Here is a 20000-nt window from a genome sequence, read left to right as displayed (position 1 = left end):
TATAGTCTGGGTAAAGGGGCACAGCTGGAGAATCTGTGTCAGCCTTTCCCAGGAGTGTCTGTGAAGTTGTATAAATACTTAACTGAAAGTGTGTGTGTGTTGTGTCAGCTACTTGGGCAGGGACACAAAATGCTGGTTGGACAGAAAGGGTACTAGAGGTTCTAGCTTGCCCAGTTAGGCTGAGACCTGGACCCTATAGCTGTGCCAGTGGGGAGTCTTATCGGGGATCTGGTGAGCAAGGGAGCAGCCAGCCCCAGACTGACTGTGATCTCTGTGTGCACTTAAGGGAAATTGTACTTTACTGTGTGTATTAGTTATCCTTTCCTCTTCTAGAAGACGACCTCCCTGGTGTTAGTGGTGAGGATTGAGGTTCCTTGATTGCTGGGCCAGGGCACAGTTATCACAAGTGTTTGGCAGTGGTGGGATCTACTTTGCATACTAATTGGCTTGTAGTGGTGTGGGTAGATCAAATTCCTGTAGCTTATGTACAGTGATCTCTAAAAGTGCTTTGTACTCTAAAACAGCCATGCAGTGTACACCAAGAGTTCAGATCACAATTGTTTATTTCTTTTGTTAGCTTAGTGTTAGTCAGGGTGAGCAGGCAGCATGTTAGCAGATGAGTATGGAAAGCTGACAAGGAGCCAGCTGGCGGAGATGTGCCAGGCTAGGTGGCTGGTGCATGGAAACCTGACTAAGGCAGACCTGATTGCAGCCTTGGTTACAGCTGCATCAGAAAACAGCAGCCTGGAGGATTATCAGACTGACAGTGGAGATACAATATTCTCGGAGAATGGACAGCTCAACCTTTCTGTAGTGGACTTAAAAATCTAGCTGGAGCTAGAGACTTGAGTTGGAGGCCAGGCATATGGAAATAAAAGCAGCCAAGAAAATGAGGAGTCTACAAGCTGAAAAAAATGAACGGCAGAGGAAGCATGAGAGGGAAATGCTGACTCTTCACCAGAGTCATGGAGGTAATGGGGAAGGGAGTAACCCAGCACAAAAGGTCAGTAAACTTCTTCCACAGATTAAAGAGGGGGATAATTTTGATAGCTTCATTCATATGTTTCAGAGGGTATGTAAACAGTATGAAGTTGACAAAGGGCACTGGGTACGGTTCCTGACCCCCTTACTCCATGGTAAAGATGTAACTTTTTTAGCAAAAATGTATGACACTGACTGTTTTGATTACACTGCTGTAAAAATACATTTGTTAGAATGTTTTAAGCTAACACCTGAAATGTATAGGAAAAAGTTTTGTGAGTACAGATGCAAGGCAGATGAAAATGTATTTTCATAGCTAGGTGAGTGGATGTCAGGTCACCACTTTTGAAGGGCTGGCAGATCTTTTGGTAAGGGAACAAGCCCTTAGCACTTTGCCTGAGGACATGAGGATTTGGTTAGCTGATAGACAGTGTGCTACTTCAGAGGAGTTGGGGAAGAAGGGAGACCTATACCTAGCAAGCAGGGCAGCCCTGCACAGGAAAGGGACCCCCATTACTGCTCATAGGACTAAAGGAACCCATGGTGGGCTGCACAGACTGCCCCAGCAGAATCTGCCAGTAGCAGGGGAAGCCATTAGTCCAGGTACATGTCCAGGAGCTAGGGTTAAATGTTTTGAATGCAACCAGTGGGGCCATGTGGCATACAGGTGTCCACAGAGGCAAGGTGAGGAACCAAAGGTGAGAGAGACAGTAAGTGGTAAAGACAAAATGCCAACAGTGTGTTGTCTTGAGACAACAGGGGTATGGAACTACCATCCTGCAGATGTCCTGAGAGGGAAGGATTTGGATGAGACAGTACTATGTACTTATGCAGTTAAGAGCAGTGAGGCTAAGAGACAAGCATGTGGGTCTGGTAGCCTGGGGGAGACCCAGACAGACTGCATACTTGCAGCCAGGACTGCTGTGGTGGTTACTTCAGGGAGTGAGCTATGCTGTAGGTGTGAGACTGAATGTGAGCCACAGCTGCTTGTGGGTACTGATGTTCCCTTGGACAGGGTAACTGCAAAGGAAGAGGTGTGTAGTAGTACCCAGGCTGACAGTGAGGCACCACTGTCAGAGGATGCCAGACTTCCAGTGGAAGGGGAGCTGGAAGGGTTACAAGGAGAGACTTAAGACAGGCTCAGCTCTCAGATCCTACATTGCAAGGCCTGAGGCAGGTAGCTAGGGAGGCACCTAATTCTCAAGGGAAGAGGGAATTTGTATACTGAAACAAAGGGTTACTGTACAGAGAGTGGACCCCTAAGGGAGGGCTAAATGTGAGAGAGTACAGCATTTGGTAGTGCCTAGAGCTTACCATCTGGCTCTTCTAGCCTTAGCCCATGATATTCCCTTTGCAGGTCATATGGGCATAAAATGTACAAAGAGGTGTATTATGCAAAATCATTTTTAGCCTGGAATTTCCAGAGATGTAACAGGGTATTGCAGGACCTGTGAGCAGTGCCAAAAGGTAGGCAAGGCAGGAGACAAGGTGAGATCTCCTTTGATGCCTTTGCCTGTGATTGAGGAGCCATTTCAGAGGGTAGCTATGGATATTTTGGATCCTCTGAGTACCCCAAGTTCCACAGGGAAAAAGTATATCCTAGTGATTACAGATTATGCTACACGATACCCTGAGGCAGTGGCTTTGTCCTCCATTGAGGCAGAGAAGGTGGCAAATGCTAGAGATTTTCATCAGGGTAGGTTTCCCAAAGGAAATACTGTCTGACAGAGGTGCCAATTTTATGTCAGACCTGCTGGCTTGTCTGTGGAAGTCCTGTGGGGTGAAGCACATGAAGACCACCCCTACCATCCGCAGACTAATGGTGTTGTTGAGAGGTTAAACTCTACAATCAAGTCCGTGCTACGGGCATTTGCAGATCAGTTTAAGAGGGAGTGGGACGAATGTTTGCCCCATCTGTTGTTTGCTTACAGAGAGGTTCCCCAGGAATCCACAGGTTTTTCACCCTTTGAGTTGCTGTATGGGCATAGGGTGAGGGGACCTCTAGATTTAATTCGAGATGAGTGGGAAGGTGAGTGTGAGTCTCACAAGGAGTCTGTTGTGGCATATGTCCTGAACCTCAGGACAAGGCTCAGGGAACTCATGGGCCTGGCCCAGGAGAACCTGGCAGAAGCCCAACAACAGAAAAAGGTGTGATATGACAGGAATGCTCGAGCTAGCCAGTATGCTGTAGGGCAGCAGGTGATGGTTCTCATTCCTGTCAGACACAACAAGCTGCAAGCAGCTTGGGAGGGACCCTACAAGGTGGTAAGAAAGGTAATTGCTGATAACTACATGGTGGAAGTGCTAGGCAGATGGCAGGGGCACAAACTGTACCATGTTAACATGATGAATCCTTACCATGATAGGGAGGCCCTTGTACTGAGCATTTGCAGTGGATTGCAGGAGGCATCTGAGGAAGATCTGGGGACTGATCTCATCAGTGAGGCTCGGGGTGACACCTCGGTGGAAGGGGCAGCAATGTCCCAGCAGCTATCTCCTACCCAGGTTCAAGAAATCCAAGCAGTGTTGCAGGAGTTTGGGGGCATATTCACCAGGAAACCAGGGAACACCCACTTGGTGCAGCACCAGGTGGATACAGAACCCCAAAGGCCTATCAGGCAGGCACCTTACAGGGTGCCTGAGAGAGTCAAACAGACTCTGAGAGAAGAGATAAAGGAGATGTTGGAACTAGGGGTGATTCAAGAGTCCAACAGTCCCTGGGCCTCACCAGTGCTGTTGGTGCCAAAGATGGATGGCAGCAACATGTTCTGTGTGGATTACAGGAAATTAAATAGTCACAGAGTCGGATGCTTACCTCATGCCTAGGTCAGATGAGGCCCTAGAGCAGCTGAGTGGGGCTAAGTATCTTACAACCATTGATCTTACCAAGGGTTACTGGCAGGTGCCCTTGACTCCCAATGCTAGAGAGAAGTCAGCCTTTGTGACTCCTTTTGACTTGTATGGGTTTGCAAAGATGCCCTTTGGGATGAAGAATGCCCCAGCAACTTTCCAGAGGCTGGTAGATCATATCTTGCAGGAGCAGGAGGGTTTGCCCTTGCTTACATGGATGATATTGCTATCTACAGCCATTCCTGGCAACAGCACCTTCAGCATGTCAGGGAGGTGCTGGGCAGACTACCGAGGGCAGGGTTGACCATTAAGCTGAGCAAATGTCAGATTGGTATGGCAGAGGTCTCCTACCTAGGACATAGTGAGGAGTGGTAAGATAAGGCCAGAACCTGCCAAAGTGGAAGCGATTCAGGCATGGCCTGCACCTGTTACCAAAAAGCAGGTGAGGGCATTCTTAGGGACAGCAGGGTACTACAGAAAGTTTGTTCCTAATTATAGTACCATAGTTGCTCCCCTCAAAGACCTAACAACGAAGAACAGGCCAGATAAGATAATGTGGACTCCGACATGTGAGCAGGCATTTCAAAAGCTTAAGGAATCTTTGGGAGGACCCCCTGTGTTATCCAGTCCAGACTACAGCAAATACTTTGTTGTGCAGGTGGATGCTTCAAACTGTAGGGTGGGGGCTGTACTTAGCCAGATTTCTTCAGAGGGAGAAGAGCACCCAGTGGTTTATCTCAGTCATAGGCTCCAACCCAGGGAGGAATGTTATGCAGTGTTAGAAAAGGAATGTCTGGCCATAGTCTGGGCACTACAAAAACTTCAGCCTTATCTGTATGGAAGAAAATTCACTGTGATGACAGATCACAACCCTCTAACATGGTTAAACAGAGCCAGTCAGCAAAATGCTAAGTTGCTAAGATGGAGTCTGGGGTTGCAAGCATACGATATGTCAGTGCAGCATTGCAGTGGGAGTAGCAATGCCAATGCAGATGGGCTCTCAAGACAGGGAATGGGGAGAGGTACACCCAGATAGACCTGAAACTCTCAAGCGACGTTTCTCAAGGGGCACTTGAAAAACTTGCTTGAGTTCCCGGGGGGGGGGGTGACGACTGGGGAGAGATGGGCGAAGCCTGCCAGCCTAGTCAAATAGAATTTGATATATAATTCTATCACCTGTATAAATAAATGTAAAATACAGGCTTGTGTTTTTAAATGTAAGAAAACACTGTGAAATGTGGAACTGCAAAATATGTGACAACATTGCACTCAATTGGCCCAGTGAAGCATATTGTATCCTTTCATATTAGAATTCAGCCTGAGGGTGGCTGGATGAAGATTTCATGCCCATTTGTTTTAAGGCTAAAGTTTATGACTAGAATTTAGATGTGGAAGGTGCTTTTATTGCTTTAGTTTCTGTTAGCATATACGTGTGAAATGTCTTGTATCGTAATTTTCTGAGGAGGTGTTAGATTGCTGAATAATGTAGTTTGTGGCCTGAGAACTCAGACCAGGTGTTATGATGATGTAATATGAATACTGGGAAAACCTAAGTGTCAAAAATGATGTAATTTTGGGAGGGCCTTAGAGACATGTTTGTTAGTAATGTTTAAATACTATTTCTCACAAGAGAACTGGAGCATTTTTGATCTAGACATCTAACTTATCAGCACTCTGCTTATGCTCACATGTAAGTTTTTAGCACTGTGATATATTGTAGGAATAGTTAAAGCTAGTAAAGATTAATTAGGTATTTTTCTTTGAAACCAGACCTGTCCTACTGTATTATTTTAAGTTTCTGTGTGATCTGTGAACTCTTAGATATCTCTGTGGTGTAGTAGATTTGTCTTGTGTTTTAATTATTTATTATTAAATACTTTTAAAACCTTCTACCTGTGGCTGGTGGGTGTAGAGATGAAGTATGCTTTAGAGTACATTATATATTTATAGAGTTTACTGTCTAAGCCCTTCCAATAAGCCTTAGACTGTATAGTCACATTACCATTGGACATTAATATTGCACAGTAATAATTTGACACCCTTTTAAGTGCCTTTTAGTAGCTGATATTATTAACTAGGTGGTGGCAGTAATTACTACCGTATAGAAAATCCAAACAAATAGAACCAGTAAAACTAAACAAGGCGAACCAATTCAACTGCAGAACGCTGGCTTATTAGTGCTAGTTTAAAAATACAACATAAAAGTGACAAGTACTAAGTGCTTTCACCCATAAAATATACCGGGCATCATCAGAGTATATGCCCGGTATATTTTATGGGTGAAAGCGCTTAGTACTTGTCACTTTTATGTCATATTTTTAAACTAGCACTAATAAACCAGTGTTCTGCAGTTGAATTGGTTTGTCTTGTTTAATTACTACCGTATAGTCTGGGTAAAGGGGCCAGATGAAGAATCTGTGTCAGCCTTTCCCAGGAGTGTCTGTGAAGTTCTATAAATACTTAACTCAAAGTGTGTTGTGTCAGCTACTTGGGCAGGGACTCGAAGCGCTGGTTGGACAGAGAGGGTACTGGAGGTTTTAGCTTGCCCAGTTAGGCTGAGACCTGGACCCTATAGCTGTGCCTTTGGGCAATCTTAGTGGGGATCTGGTGAGCAAGGGAGCAGCCAGCCCCAGACTGACTGTGATCTCTGTGTGCACTTAAGGGAAATTGTACTTTACTGTGTGTATTAGTTATCCTTTCCTCTTCTAGGAGACGACCTCCCTGGTGTTACTGGTGAGGACTGAGGCTCCTTGATTGCTGGGCCTGGGCATGGTTGTCACTCCCATAAATACGTATAACTGTGCCAGAAGTATGTCTCTGGTATATCCTTGCTGGTGAAGAATTACAGAGTTTCCTAATATTTCTCTGTCAGTCTGTAATTGTAATACAGGATTCTGTCTTCCATATTCACTTTTGAAAATCATGCATCATCTTTGCCTTGATCTCTGCCTTGTGCTACATTATGCATTCAGGAATTTTTCAATTGCACACTGACTTCCAGACTCTTGTCTCTGCTCCACCCACATTTTGCATAGCCAGATATACCTAAACTGTACCCAACTCTCATGTGCTACCAATTCATTCCAAAACAACTGCCAAAAATACAAAATTAAAATCACAACACATATTAAAATAATTACAACCTTTACTTCCATTGCTGGTAGCACAACAAACACACATCTATGTAGATTATTTTCTTTATTGGCTCACACATACCCTTTTGCCTTTTATCTACGTGTTAAAGCTTAAACAGTCTGTGCCATAGTGCTGGGAAAACTGTTTCCCTTTAAAATGCATTTGTATGCCATTTGTCACAAAGTATAAGCTTAGCTACACACTTGGAATTTTAGCAGACTGGTTATTGCCATACTCACTATAAATCATGCAGAACAGATTGTCAATGTGCAGACTTTCCTATCTCTGAAATTAGATTCATTGACAGATAAAATATGGATTTATGGCTATCCGCTGCAGGTCAACAGAAGGGAGACTTATGAAACATTTACTGTATCACTGAGAAAGTACTACTCCAAAGTTAGCATCCCTTCCACACTATGTCACTCTTACAGATATGAGAAATGACAAACAAAAGTGTCATGAAAGGAGATACTGCAAGCCCAGTTATCTGGAATTTTGTAAATAATTATATGTCATTTGTGAATATCAACATGATTCATATGCTTGTATTACAAATGTATTAGAACTGTATGTCATATAAGATTGTTTGTACATGCATGTGTGCTGAAGAGGCATTTATAAAGTGCTGTTTTAAGATGTAACCACAGCATGCCCTACTGGATTAGAACAGAAATGTACCTGCACTATTGTAACTGTTTAGATGTATATATTTTAACAATGGAAACTGGCACACAAGAGGTTAACTTCAGAAAAATAGCTGAAATTAAATTACCTTATGGCCATGTAATAAAAGGATGTCATCTTTCAGTTTCAGTGCAGTAACATACACAATGTCTACAACTAGACATTTTCTGTATTGTCATGGAAGTGTTTTATTGTTTTATGACTTCCAGGATCAGCCTTAGATCTAAGAAAAGCCCTTGTCTTTGTATTTTCACTGGTAGATGCTAAATGCTACCAGCTGCATCAGTGGGTGTTTTCACCTGGGATAGAGTCAGATGACAAGAAATTATGCCATTCTGCAAGCTATCCCAACAGTAATACTTGGGAAGTCTCTTAGTGACAGACTGTATTCTGTGTTATTCTGTGTTTTGCCTTTGACCTGACAACATCAAAATCCAGTAACCTCATCTACCTTGCTTGCTCTGAAGAAAGTTATTAGGGTACAGTAATTCCCTTAGATACAGTCAGGAATATAGCAAAGTTTATTTTTTCTTTAGTTATTTGAGACTGTCCTGCAATGTTGTTTTAAATATTTCCTGTGATTTTGAACTCTGATGTAACTGTAAGTATATACTGAGTAGTTTCTTGTTCTTTTATTATTTATTACTAAATATATTTAAACCTTTCATTGTGGCTGATCTGTCTAGAGATATTTAAGTTCTGGAAGTACTTGCATATTTGTTTGGTGACACTGTGTGGGCCACTCATAAAAGACTTGCTCTTGGTCAAACTACCATTTGTATTAATTGTAACATTACACAGTAAGATTGGACACCCTTTGATAAGGGCCTAAAAGTAGCTGATAAAGAGTTGGCTGGTGGCAGCAAAAACTACCTTATAGTCTGGGCAGAAGGAGCATAGCTAGTAAACCTGTGACAGCCTTTCCGAGGTGTGTGTGTGTGTGTGTGTGTGTGTGTGTGTGTGTGTGTGTGTGTGTGTGTGTGTGTGTGTGTGTGTGTGTGTGTGTGTGTGTGTGTGTGTGTGTGTGTGTGTGTGTAAAATCAAACCACAAAGAGTGCATGTGTCAGCTACTAAGGCAGGGACACGAAACACTGGTTAGAAAGAGAAGGTGCTTGGCTTGGCCACTCAGCTGAGATCTAAACTCTATAGCTGTGCCAGTGGGGAGTCTTAGTGGGGATCTGGAGAAAGAGGGAAAAAACTGCCGCAGACTGACTGCGGTCTCTGCTTGCTCTTAAGGGAAATTGCACTTGAAGCAGAGAACTGCATCAGGCAATACTGTGTGTGTACCTGTCATCCTCCCAATGTACGTCTCCCACTGGTGCTAGTGGTGCAGATTGACACTCCTTGATTACTCGGCCACTGGTGGGGTTTCACAGAATGTATACATGCATCCTGGACCTACAGGTGGATTAAACTGCAGGGATTCCCTCAGCCTGCTCTACTTGTTATTTTTATTTTCATAATCTTACTTTCATTAGGTTCCCTGGCACTTAAAAAACGTGTCATAGTAGCCCTTATTCCCAAGGGCAGACATACCATCTCTCCCGACAGCTATAAACCTCTAAGCCTTATCTGTGTCTTAGTTAAATATTCTGAAAGAGTCATAAAACAGCTACTGAATGAGATGCTATCCAATGGTATAGACCTTAATAAACATATATTTATAGATCAAAGGTCTCACCTAATAAATCGTATACACTTCTACCAGTGTGCTTTGGAGACTATGAATTTGGGTCTGGCTGTGGATATGATTTACCTGGACTTACTGAAGGTCTTGTATACAATTCCCCATAATATGATCTTAAGCCTTTTAGTTAAGTATCAGGTTACTGGTTAAATTTGGGAGGTGGATAGCCAACTGGCGCAGTAATCTAAAGTATTAAGCTAAAATTGGATACTGTGTTAGTAGCAGATCTTGTGGTACATCCAGTTTATAAATAATTTATAAGACCTATCTCTGAATACTGAGCCACAGCTTGTAGTTATAATTTTCAGTCTCTTAACAGGCATGAAAGAATACAAAGAACTTTTATAAGACTGTTTTTTTTTTTTTCAGAAAAGAATATGGAATATGTGGAAAGACAAATTATTTCTTTATTTACTATTAATTACTAACTTGTAAAGGGGAGTCTAATTCTCATTTATACGTAGGAGCATGCATGATAATCTGTTTGGTACTACTTTATGGATGTCATTTAGGTCTTTTCCCAGAGAAACTAGAAATACTAATAAACTGGTAGATGTGTCCAGAACAAAAACACCCTCCTTACTAATACGTCATAATAGAGCAGGAAACTGTTGGAATTCCTTTCTTTAGTGATTGACAACTTTGTGCACCTTAGCTGCTTTCATGAGTAATATTTAGCTTAGTGAGAGGGTATTTTATTTGTAGTTTAAAAGTAGACTCATTCTTCTAAGGCTTTAATTATGCTCAGGGACTGTACACACTGAAAAACTGAAACACTGAAATGAATCCTTTAAGGCACATAGACTGTAATATTTGTTTATATCAGTATATGCATATCTGCCTCATAACTACTTATTCATAGTTTTCTTTTCACACTACAGTTTGCATATCTGACAAGATGGAAAGGTTTCCATAAACATATTCATTATGTCCACCTAAGTATTCAGTAGTCTGCTTGCTTTATCATCTTTTATGTTAGTGTTTTATGTCTTTTCATAATATCCACTCCTGCATATCTCTCAACTTTCCGTTCTAATGTGTACAACACAGTGTGCATATATTATGTGTTATGAATACACAAATATCACCAGACATCAGTGTGTTCTTTTTCTTCAGCTATAGACTATCAATAACACTTGTCTTTATATTGTGAGTAAGTAATATTGCACATTATGTGCTAGTCTTATTAGTACTTTTTAAAGCTCTTTTGAGGCCCCATTCTCCCCTAACCATTAAGCCCTCATCTTACGCTGACTCATCCCTCCTCACTTCCACATGTCTGAAGATAGCTGCACAGTGGAGATAGGGAGCGAGTGGCTTTTCCACAGCAGGATGCATACCAGCCTCTCCCCTCTGGCTCAACAATCTGGAATTGACCACTCCTACCCATCGTTCACCTGCTGCCTCCTCTAGTTCCAAGACCACCACAATAACAGCAAATGCCACAAAACAAACACCAATATACTAGGACACTGGCAGGATGACAACACAATCAGATAGCTGCAACCACATAGCTGTCAGCAAGCCATAGGAAAACTGACCAGGAAATACTTCACAAGACAAAATAATGACATAAACACTTCTCAGATGTTTACTCACTTCAGTGAAAAATATATCAAAGTGTGAAAAACATAAATTATGTATTAAAAGGACCGAAGCAACAAGACCATGAGGAAAAAAATAAATGAATGTTTCATAGTGTAAACTTCTTTGATATACTTTAGCACAGTATGAAAGCTTTATATATGAAATGGCAGAAGATTTATGAACAGGTTGCTATATAAGTGGATGCTCAGTGTAGACAACATGCACGAACATGCGCGCACACACACACACACACACACACACACACACACACACACACACACACACACACACACACACACACATACTTACATGCACATCACACAGACTAAGTTTCAACAGATGGCACACACTTGCCTTTGATGCTGGAAGATCAGAAGGCCGTGGATTGTATTCAAATATCAGATATTTTAATTCATTTTCCAATACTGACACTGCAAACTGGCATAAAGGGAGTGCTTCACTTCTGTGTGTGCCATATTACAGATGATATGTCAAACTGAGGCCCCATTTGGCTGAGCTGTTGGGAGATCAGTTGGATGTAAAAGATCCCATGTACCTATTGAAAAGAGTAGAAGTTCCCCAGTGTCCTAGCCAAATTTCTCTTAGTCAGTATGAATACCATGTTGGGTCTCCCCTGAATAGAAGCTGTTGGCTTAGTGAGTCTATCCTAGTACACATAAATAAATAAAAGTTGCCTTAGACAGTCCACCCGCCCACCCCCTTACAACAAGTCCTTCACAGAGAGATAATGTCAGAACATTTTAACAGCCTAGTAAGTTCCATCTTATATCCTGGGTTTCAGTCTGCCAGAATCCAGCTGAATACAGTTTGACTCCAAGCTAGTCACATCATAATAGCCGTCCTACTGGCACTGGATTACACCCTCCCCTCCCCGGCATAACAAATACTGACATTTCCAAACAGTGGGTTTTATTTTTATTAACAACTTGATAAAGTCATTATTAATGTTTTAAATATCCTAACACACTCCGTTAGTATTACTCCTTTTGTTTCTTACTGAGTGACTTTTCGTAATGTCTTTAGGCTGCACAGATACAATCTATTTCTCTTTAAAAAAATGATGACTTTACATATTTTCATGACTGCTGTATAAATCAAACCTTTAAATGATTAACTAAATGACTCCAAATGTGAGTTGTTTGTAAGAGATCACTGACTCATACTCGTTTTTTGAAAAGTTTGTAAAGTGAATATAACTCTGAATATAAACACTTATGCAATGACACATAAGCACTTAGCCCAAGTATTTGTTTTTCTCTAAGCCTTACATTTTTTGACAAGGTGTGACTTGCAGTGAATTCACTCAGTACAACAGTAAGCTAGTTAAACCATTCAGTGACGTAAATCACTACATGACTGCACTCCCTGGACAGCATTTTCTTCCATATACAAGATGCACTGATTCTCAGGTACTTACATTTCATGTGAATGACTTTACCTGAGTACTGTGAAACCAACCAAGCTGGTTAAACTTTGTCTGATTAGTCACTTGCTAGAAAAAGAGTAGTAGTACATGGCTGAAAAGAAAAAAGATTGCAAGCTATTGTGAAAAAGATCACCGACAAACTAATTGCATTTATATTAAATTTGCATATTAACATTTTAATACTCTCTAAGGTGTCCAAGAAAGGATGAGTTAGGAAGCTAGAATGAAAAAATGCTCTGAGTATGCATGCAGAATCTCAGGGCTTTAAAAAACTTGAGTATGGCTTCTCTTAAAATGCAAGACAATTTTTGAGGGAGTGTGTAGGGACTGAAATTCTGAAGTGGCAGAATTCAAGTTTTGCATGCATTGTTTGTAATATTCAAAATCTGTAAGACTTTGCTGAAGTACTATTTTTAGAAGAAAAGGAGTATCATGGATTACGCTATAAAATAATTAGCAACTTGATTCGTAGTTTGGAAGTCTGGAGCAGGGTTTCAAAATAGAGAGAAATATCTTCCAGTTGTTCAAAACTCACTGCATATTTTCCCAGGTATCTCTCTGATCTTTTATTTAATGAATTTTCCTAAGGAAAGGAAACAATATCCACTTTCTTGTCAATTAACTGCCTTATCTCAAGTCCATTTTGCAATTTGTTTTCCTTATTTGAGGGACCCTGCTGCTCACTGAGTTGACTCATAAAATAAACTAAGTACTTCTTCAACTGTAGCTTTGCTGCATGAAATCAGGCTACTTTTCATAATACCACAAATGTATGAAAATGAGGCTCACAAGAAACAAGAAGAGAAAAAAAATGATGAATGTTCTTTCTTCAACTTATTGCTTTCTATGGTTAACAATTTCTTGCAATACCACGTTAAGGAATGCACCTAATTTATTTATCCTTTGTTGACTGGGTAGGTCTCACTAGACTAACGACAATTACCCAGGGAAGACCTGAGGTAGTATTTATAATAGAAAGAACTTCCTCAACTCTTTTTGATAGGTGTCATGGGGTCTTTTATATCCATCTGTGTTACCACCAGTTGAAACAGATGGAACCCTGGTACAGATTGAACCTTGGTTTAATGAGTCTTCTTAAGGGTGACACACACACACACACACACACACACACACACACACACACACACACACACACACACACACACACACACACACACACATTTTCTGGAACTGCATATTTGAAAAACTCACTCCCTTTTCTACAGTTGCAAGATAACAGATACAAAGAAATACTGTGTTTTGCCAAAGCCCACTTATTTTGTAGTTATTTATTTATTTATGCATATATGTTTTGCATTCTAGTGCAGTTTTCAGCAGGGGATGTTGCTGATACAGGGATATGACTCCATAAAAAACATTGTTTCTGAATTTTTGACATTCACATTCCTACAAAGCAGATGGGGAAAATGGGACAAAACTGCAACAATTTTGTTCTAGACCCTTCAGCTGGTCAAAATACTCGCTTTTTGCAACTTCTCCCTACATACCAGGACAACCAATACAAGTTAGAACAAAATCTCTTTACCCCGCTCCTTTTTCAGAAGTGGTATGGTTAGCAGGCAGGTGTGGGAAAGGCAGTTTCACAACACCATACAGAGATAGGGAGGACCTGCCAAGAAAGGGGAAAAAAACAGAGGCTTTACTGAAAACTGATGCTTTTCAGCAAAATTATTGTTTGAGTAAGTCAGCCCTCAGTCTACACCAACTAATTGAATTCATATTCTATTCTCACCACCCCACTGCACCATAAGAGAAGGTGGATCATGCAGTAGGGGGATTGGCCATAGTTGTGAGTGTATGGTACGGAAGAACAGCTGTGGCAGGGCTAGCCACCTGGCAGAGCAAACCTTGGCTCCAGATGAGTGCCACTGTTATAGTGATACTCCAACCCCATGTGCAAAAATGAAAAAAAAAAAAAAAAGATGTTGTGGATTGAAGGATTCAACAAAAGTTTCATCTACTAGAGTTGGTGGCACTTCATGTAGATGTTAACATTCCAGTGACACATACTGATGAGAGTCTCTAGAACTTTCTTGATGTCTAGGTTGCCCTAATCAGGCACTTCCACTCCCAGTATAAACATTTCCTTAAGTTTTTTTTTTTTTGGACTAGACCTGAACTCTTTTACCCCAGTATAAACATCTCCTTAAGTTTTTTTTTTATTTTTTTGGACTAGACCTGAACTCTTTTAGCTTATCACAAAAAAATGATGACATGATTAAAACTGTACATTTAAGTCAGCAAATTAAGTTGTATCTAAATAGACACATTCTTGTGTCTTTGTAATATTAACAGCTCTCCAAGTTCAAGAATTATAATTGTTCAGCTTTTACAATAATATTCACTATTAGGGATGGATGCCATTGAGAGGTGGCAGCCAGTTATGTTGGGGAGAGGAAGGTGCAATGGGTTTGGTGCAAAAAATGAACAGGTGTTTGGCTGCTGTCTTGGGTGTCAGAATACAAAGAATAGATATTTGTCTCAATACATATTCACGCACAACAGATTTATAGTTATGACAAATATGTTTAAGGTCTGACAGTCACAATCCAACATAGCTCTCAGGGACACATCAGAAATAATCAGGGTCACTCAGGGACACTTTTAAAATATTACTATGATTAACTTGGGACCATACCTTTCATAGAATCAGAGAAAAATCTAACAGAATCAGGTACAAATCCAGAAATAATCAGGGACAATCATGGGTACTTTTAAATTACTATTAACTATTAACTTATTTTAAAGTACTATTGACCTGAGAATTTGACAATATAAGGGGTTTTGAATTAATATACATTTTCTGAAGTAAAAGACTTCTATGTTTAATTATTGTCATTATTAAGTGCAAGTCACCATTTTTTCGCCAAAATTAACCAGTCTGAGGGAAAGAGCTAAATATGAGTCAAAATAATGGACGCCCCTGACAATCAGGGACAGATGAGATATACGCTTGAGACAATGACGGAATAAAAGAATGTGGTTGATTAGACGTTTTATTAAGTAAAAGAATAAAATAATGTATTGTCGTTATTTAACACCTTTTTCTTAAAAAGCGAAGGGCAGAGCTAAAAATTCAGTAAAAAACATATGGGACAGCCCTGAAAAATACGGATAGCTGAGAGGTGTGAACCCTGAACTGCAGTTTATGACGTTGTTACGACTGACTGCTAGCTACTACTACAAACGGCTGAGCTCTGCTTCTGCCATAACTCTGCAATGACGATCCCCTTGCACAGCATGCATTTCATTCAGTCACTTTTATGGAAAGAAGTAGCACCTAGGTAAAACCATAAACTGTAAAAGTTGGAAAAATGCTGCTATCTAGCTCAGCTGGCTAAGGAGCCAGGCTACATTCAGAGAAAATCAATAAAACTGTATGAACGTTTTGTTATAGTTGATTTGGAAATTACATATTATTAACCTGTGAAAGCCATTAACATTTCAAATCAGTACTAATCTGGAAGCCAGAAAATGTGTTGCTAGTTACAAGATTGATCAGTAAAGCCAACTGGCATGCATGTCTTTGCCAAAGTAAATATTTTTTTCAGGAATAGAGGGACATGTATATTTCCTTCATAGTGCTAAACAGACTAGACTGCAGAATTGGTAGCTAATCAAGAGAAAGTAAAGGCACAAAGAAGTTAAAACAAACATATGCTTTTCTTTTTTACTAGACACTAAATACAGGAAATGGGTGTTAAAAGTGCATTCGCTGCTATACGCATACATTTCAGCTCCAGATAAAGCAAACGCTTTCACAAACATTGTGTTCTATTCTTTTGCGAGTAACGTTTTCCTCTGCAGGATGATCTTGCGCTGCATCGCTTCCACTTTAAAGAAGAAAACAGCTATTTCAATGTTTTGCATCCCCAACACACACACATACACACACAATCACTGCCATCAGGCTGTGCCCCTGATAGGAGCTAAGCTGTTCAGTTTTCCATCAGATGTGTGGTCCATATTCGAAATGGGGACCACAGCTTTCAATGAATCAGGGACACTTTAAAATATTAGTACTATTAACATGACACATTGACAGAATAAGAGAATGCGAATTAATAGACATTTTCTGAAGTAAAATAAGTATATAATTATGTATTGTTATTCATTAAGTTTAATTCACCACCTTTCTTGAAGAGGGACTGAACTAAAATTTGAGTCAAACCAGGGACAGTAGAGAGGTATGAAGGGGGATACACACTATATTTGTTCACTGAAGAGGGGCAGAAAGCTGCTGAAGTGTATATGTGATCAGCTCACAATTGCACTGTACATCCGCATTGTTGCACTCTTCCTCGACCTTAACATTCAATGTACTTTAGAGCCCTCACTTGGCTATAAAACTGAAGGACATACTCTGCAATGGTGGCACTTGTGTTTAGGGACTAATTTCGTGCTGGGGGGGGGGGGGCGCATAGCATGTTCGAATTGCGGGAGGCCGTTATAAACAAGCCATCAATTATTGTTGCGCTGATTATACCTGCAGAAAAGCGCCGTATAGTATGTTTCCATCATCAAGTCTCAGACTTAGTTTCCAGCTTTTGGCAGCAGTGCGACAAGGGTGGCCCTGGAACTCTGAACTGCTCAGACGGATATGCATACTATCAAAAAAGCATGGCGTAAATGATAAGGACAAAAAAGTCTTACAAGTTGGGGTTTCACCAGTTGCGAATTTCAGTCATTATATTCACCGCTTTGCAGCAGGACAGTACCAAACAGCAGACTTTTATTTCAAAACTTATTGGCATCGTTACACAAGTTACTTCATCCACCAGAAAACATTTTTAAGAGGAGCTCCTACGCTGAGTACTTGCAGCAAAATCAATTTCTAAAAATTTAAATTAAGATACCGTTTGCTAAGTTTGCAGGTTGAAGACAACACAAAGACATCAAACACACCCCATGCACGCAGCAAATGACATTAACCAGTGCTTGATCACCTTTTATCTGCCAAATAAAGTAGGATATGGGTGATATTTTAATAACAGAATGGAGAGAAACCTTATCAAATCAAGGAAAATGTTGAAGTAGAAAGTGTTAAAAAAGTGGTGCATACCGATTGCACAATGGAGATAGAACAGATTATTTCATTACTTCATCCAGTGCAGACAGAGTCCGCTGAGAAATACAATAATTCCCTTCCTTTGAATACTTGTTCAGTCAAGGCATGTTTTTACACATACCACGCGATGCGCTTATTTAAGGTAAAACAGAAAAACTGTAAACCACATAAATTGACGGAAAATTATTTTACAAAGCTTCATATTAAATATATGATACAGACTCAACCTTCCATCTCCAAAATGAGGAACACTAGCCCTCATAATGTGGAACAAATGGATAAAATGTGGGACGCATACTAATGGCTTACTAACAACTTCAGCTAGGAAGGCCACAGGATGATTAAAATATGCTGGTTTCACTTATAAAGAAGATCTTTTAATGAATTCATATGATTCATTTTTATTTACCATGGATTTCACTTAAAAAAATCTTAACGCTGAATGTGTGGCAGTGTCTTTTAATGTGGAATACTGAGGAACTTTGAGGAACATGAAGTTTTTAAGACCCCAAATGAGGTACGTTTCTCATGAGATACATTTAAGAGGTATACGCCATGCCACCTCACGAAGGTGCACAAAGAATCACAGAGGTTTGTTCAGGCTTTAAAAATAGTGGAACTCTGTACCTGTTCATATTCGTCACACGGTTAAGAGATGTCAAGTCATCCCGTTTGATTTGCCAACAAAGAGATGTCGGCATGCAACTGCCTTCTAAAACTGTCTTTACGTTTCCAGAATCTAGACTAGCAGTAGGTTGAGTGGAATTATTATTGACTGACCTCAGAATATAGAAATGTCAAACACGCTACTCAGAGGCAAACATCTTAACTAAATTCAGTTTTACAAGGAGTCCATGCCATGCACTTACTTGTAGGGTAATGCTGGATGCAGTTTGTATTTCCCCGACAGGGACCAGTGAAAGTGTTTTGGGTCATGCATGATTACTATTTGGGGATACCCATATAACTATCCAAAAGCGTCCCAAAGTCCATTTGATAAAAGTGGCATCGAATCCAGCCCAGGATATTGTATTCCTAGTGCGAGCAACTGCTGTCACGCTCTCGTGTTGCACGAGCAGCTGCTGAATGTTTGCAGAGCACGTTATGCCGGAGCTCAGCAGAAGAGTTGATCCTCTAGGCTTGAGCTGTCAAGTTGTCTTACGGCCAGGTTCAGTCTTGTGTTGGTTCTTTCTTTTTTTCTCCGAGAGCCAGTCTTACTCGTTTGGTTTGGTTGTCTGTTACTGTAGTCAGATTGCCAGAGGCTGGGAGGGAGGTGTAAAATCAAAGACTTGGGTGGCTTTTAACTCAGCCTTTCAACCTTTTCTGAAATGCGAAGCGAGCTTTTATATACCGAATTTATTTCAGTAAGGACAAGAGCTCCACCTTGGGACATCAGAGCCCGTCCTTCCACAAAATACACTGCTGCGCTGCCTACAACTCTTGCTCTTCATCACACCCCCCTCATCTGAGGAGCACTTACACTTCCGCCAAACCATAAAAGAGAATACAGGAGGTAGGAAAACACCGCTCTGACAGAGAGCGATAAAGACAATTTTCTAAACACAGGAACCCTTTCCCATATAAGCTGGCGTTTGAGATAGTTCATTAAGCTACGTAGTATAGAGTTTTCATTAATTTCTGTTTTGTTAACGCCTACCCCGAATATTATTTTTTTAACAAATGCATTCTGGCTCTGAATATCTGAACTTCAGTGGTATTTTGTTTAAAAACGTATGTTACCTCCTCGACGTGTTTATTCCTGCCTGGAGTAAACACTTACCTCGTTGAAATCACTTTTTTCATTTTGCCAGAACTAATTATTTCTCTTCTTTTTTGCAATAATTTTCATTATATTCCTTGGTCGTTGGTAAGAGAGCCTCATTTAATCAGATGCATTTTAGGTTGAACAATATTTACGGTTAAAAAAAAACAAGGATTCGTGTGCAAAATGTGTCGCAGTTGTGCTAGAAGTAATGGTAAAGAAAGTTGGTATTAAGACAGTAATAAATCTCAGAGAATTGGTAGGTAGCTGCAACCAGGTACGTCATTCGAACCAAGGTTAGGTGAAATGTCCGAGGGAAGTGATAGTATTTATAGCTGCTTTAAAAAGCGCTAATATTCTAGTGTTATTGAATGTGATTGTCTAATATTCTCCTATATTAGCTTTAGTAAATTATGTAAATTGTTTAATCATATTACCAAGAAGGGTGTATAATCATTGTCTGTATATATTTCTGAAGCAAGAGAAACATGACCGCGTACACGTGAGCTGCTAGTCCTTCATTTTCTGGCTGTCCAACAAATATTGTTATAAAGTTCAGCCATCGAATAACAATTTAAGGATTTCATCTGGACAATGTCCTTTAGGGGGCCTAAACGATGAACAGCGCTTGTGCAGCAAACGAGCGTTTCTAATACGTTTTATTCCTTTTTGTCTTGGTGCCAACAGCGGTAGGCAGTGGTACTAGTGGTATGGTGGTGGTGGTGGTAGTGACGATGGCATTATTGATAGTGACATCAGTTTATGCTACCAGTGA

The 20000-nt window shown here is 40.5% G+C and overlaps 1 protein-coding gene across 1 annotated transcript in view; it reads right to left on the bottom strand.

Annotated features, from left to right (window-relative positions):
- Positions 1–19014, bottom strand: part of SLITRK6 (SLIT and NTRK like family member 6) — a 55989-nt gene extending 36975 nt beyond the window's left edge. Inside the window, exon 1 of the mRNA XM_044072923.1 lies at positions 18333–19014. The gene's annotated coding sequence lies outside the window, so the exon portion shown is untranslated. The remainder of the gene's footprint in view (positions 1–18332) is intronic.
- Between the last annotated feature and the right edge of the window lie 986 nt (positions 19015–20000).

The sequence above is a fragment of the Protopterus annectens genome, chromosome 5.part1, assembly GCF_019279795.1.
Source record: "Protopterus annectens isolate FY-2018-M chromosome 5.part1, PAN1.0, whole genome shotgun sequence".
NCBI lineage: Eukaryota > Metazoa > Chordata > Ceratodontiformes > Protopteridae > Protopterus > Protopterus annectens.
This window is presented reverse-complemented; position numbering and strand designations above follow the sequence as displayed.